A 3,582-nucleotide genomic window follows, 5' to 3' on the forward strand; every position below is an offset into this window, starting at 1 on the left:
GAAAAACACCCAAAACCAACAGGCCAGTGTAGCAGCCGTGGCTTTATCAGACGTCGCTCGTTTGTTTCGGCGGGTTGGCGATAAATCTCAGTCAGGTCATCAACCTTATGAAACTGTTTCATATTCCTCATATTAAATCATGTCACAATCAGTTTCCAGCAACCTCGAAGAAACTCTGAACTGCTCAGAACTGCGATTGCTACGAGATAATATTTCACGGTTTAATGCAGCGGAGAGAAAGAAACGAGAGAGAAAATGATATTAGGATGAAACTTTGGAACATATTCATGCTTTCTTAGGATGTCAAAGAGGTGAATCAGTAGTGTGAGAAAATGTGAAATGAAAGAAATGAAACAGAGTGGTTTTATTTCTGGAATTTGGTGGGAACCTCGTTTCCTGCCAGCAGTAAATTGAATAAAGCTCAAAAACAAATAACAGACAATCTCAAAGGGCCAGAGTGCTTCTCTTTGTAGAGCTTATTCAGATTTGGTTGTTGATACACTGTTGTTGACATGATGCTGTGGAATTTCTAATGTTTCATTTCTAGTATCTGCTACCATTCATTCTCATGAACATGTTTACAGGGAGAAAGATGCATTACATAAGTACAATATATTTCCTTCTACTGTATCTACTATTCTTTTATTGCGAAGAACCAAAAGTTATAGTAAAATTTTGCATAGCAATTTGTCTTGTCATTTACTGTACATTAATAAAGAATAACCACTTGCTCCTCCAGAAAATAGGGTATCCTTGGGATTATATCTATTTAAGTATTTAAGGTGAGTGAAACATCTCTTAAAACTTATTTCAACATAAACTCCAGCATCTATGCAAAGACACAAAACACACCCTTTTCATGTCTAAAGGGGAATATTAGTTCAGTGAACAGCAATAGTTTCTTCAACATTTTCACTCTGTGACCCATGATGAGAGCCCAAGGATGGATTTCAGAACAAGCAAAGAGGGAAACCGGCCCCAGAACAGGCATTCTTAATAATAAATTGCATTTCTCTTCAACAAATTAATCACAACATGCAAAAAAATGGACGGAATATGGAAAACTCACTATAATAGGGAGAGGACGAAAGAAAATAAGCAGCATGGATGTCGCGTTACAAAAGTGAAAGCAAGAAAAGCTTAAAAAAAAAAAAAAAAGGTAGTCACGTAGGAAGATAAAATGGACATTTTATTGTGCCCCTTTTGCATTGGAAACTTGGGGTCTATTTGTGTTGCATGTTTTAGCTTTTTCAGCCAAGAAAAACAAAGCTGCAAACAGCTGAAATAAGCAAAAGGACAAGACAGTGTATGGAATGGTGAAAAAATGAATAAAAACTTAACAGTTTTTGGAAAACAATGGTGGGTTTTGTGGTCAGCAGACGAGCATATGTCAGGTTCTGGATACTCAACATGTCAACTCATTGTTGCCTTGTTTGCTTCTTTGATGTGATTTGTTCATAACAAAACACATAAAATACAACCAGAAGTGTTCTGCCTGACTTTGAGGAGCTTCTTCGACTCCATCCAGCTCATGCTGTTGTTCCTAAACAACAACATAAGTGATGAATGACGTCAACACCCTCAGTGGGTCTGAACATTTCCTGACACAAAGGCCTATGGCAGACAGATTAAGATAAATAAGTAATAGTCGAACAATTGCAGCCTTGTGTATTCCTTCGACAAAGGAGGTGCACTTTGGCTGATGTGTTGTATCTCACGAATCAGACAGTATGTCTCCTCCTTTGTTCTGCATTGATTATTATTATTATTATTCCTCAGACCGATCCATTCTGTTTGTGCTGTTTATGTATGTTTCCGACAAGGTACATTCAGTAAGAGACATTAAACCTCTACATTTATGGCTATAATTTAGTGAGACATGATGGACGCCACATCCTTTATGCTAAAATGTGTTTTGGGGTCTGATCAAACACAACATATGTTTAATCTACCCTGCCCTTACATGGCTGTACTCTGTATGCCACTTTGCATGGTAATCCCTCCGAGCTATCCGCCATGGCACTCGCTTGCGCGACTTGTGGCAAAGACTATTTCTAATTCATAAAAGCCAAAAGGATCAATTCAAAATTCATGAACAATCTGTCCTGCAACAACCAGTGATTTCTGTGACTGTGGGGCAGTGGAGACATGGTGCAACAGAAAGGAAAGTTCTGCCTCCCTTCATTTTACAGAAAGAAAACACATATACACAGAGACACGTACACAAGTGCACAGGAGGGAAAGGTTAAAAGAAGATTCTGATGTTTTCTTTTTATGAAACAAAAACACCAAAGGAACCTGGAAAATTAGCGCAAATTGAAAAACAGCCTTTAAAAGACCGTGATAATATTATTTCAATGCAAGCAGTTAGATAATTGTTCACGTCACTTTACTTCTTGAGTCAATAGTGTGCAATAACTGCGGCACCTCTGTGCAATAACGTGTTGTTTATCACACTGTATACTTACATTTTATTTTCTTAGAAAATGCACATTTTACATTTATGCTTAGACTGTTTCTACTTATGTTTACATTTTAGGACTTTTTTTTCTATTTTCCTTTATCTATATGTTTTGTACTGTTTATATTTCTACGACTTTGATTGGGAGCAACTGTAACATAAGCAGTTTCCCCTTGGGGATCAATAAAGTAGTTCTGATTGTGATTATCATTGTGTGATGGATATTTTGACCTCAACAGTATTTTTTGAGTCACAATTAATACTTCTCATAGTAATTGTTGAGGCTGACTTTAATTGACAGTAGACCACAATAATTTAAATATTATAAATAAAATCATACATTAGTCTGTACAGACTGTAGTGTGATCGACCTTGACTGTGATAAATAAGATACTGTATGATGGATTTCATACTGCAGAAGTGCTACACGTCAATAAGTTATATAGATTTTTGCCACAGTCTTCAAGTAAGTTTCAAAGATGTGAGGGTCAAATTGAAAAAGGTTTTATTGATACTGAATACAGACAAACAGACATAGTTTCAGCCTAAAATATCGATCTTAAGCTTGGCCATAAAACAACTATTTTGACAAATAAAACAAACATTCCAGCTCAAAGCATAAGAATCATGTTTATTCCTCTATGTTATATTTCTGTCCAGAAATAGACCGCCCCCTTATTGAGTATATACGATAAACTTGTTTAAAAAATATATAATATTAAACTGAACTAACAATTTTGTGAATACTTTTATGTGTTTTTCTAGACAGCTCCTTTCTGTTCTGCATGATATCTGATAGGCATGTGAATACATTTCAGTGAAACTCAATAAATATATGAATAACCTATAAAAAAAAAAAAAAACACCACATCTACTCAAAGTCTGGAAGGTCTAAATGTGATCAATAAACTTTGTCTGAGTGCAGCCGTTTTCAGACTCCTGCTACACAGTTTTAAACCTGATGTCCTGATAATTGCTATTTCACATTGCCATCTGGTGGCCAAAGCACAGATCATCTGGTCCATGAGATCGCAGCGCAACCAAACTAGCTCGCAGACTCTCTTTGTGATTGGCTACTTGCCTCAGGAAGACCAATAAGATTGAAGACTGAGGGCGGGACT

This window comes from Amphiprion ocellaris, chromosome 4 (assembly GCF_022539595.1).
Source record: "Amphiprion ocellaris isolate individual 3 ecotype Okinawa chromosome 4, ASM2253959v1, whole genome shotgun sequence".
In the NCBI taxonomy this organism is placed as follows: domain Eukaryota; kingdom Metazoa; phylum Chordata; class Actinopteri; family Pomacentridae; genus Amphiprion; species Amphiprion ocellaris.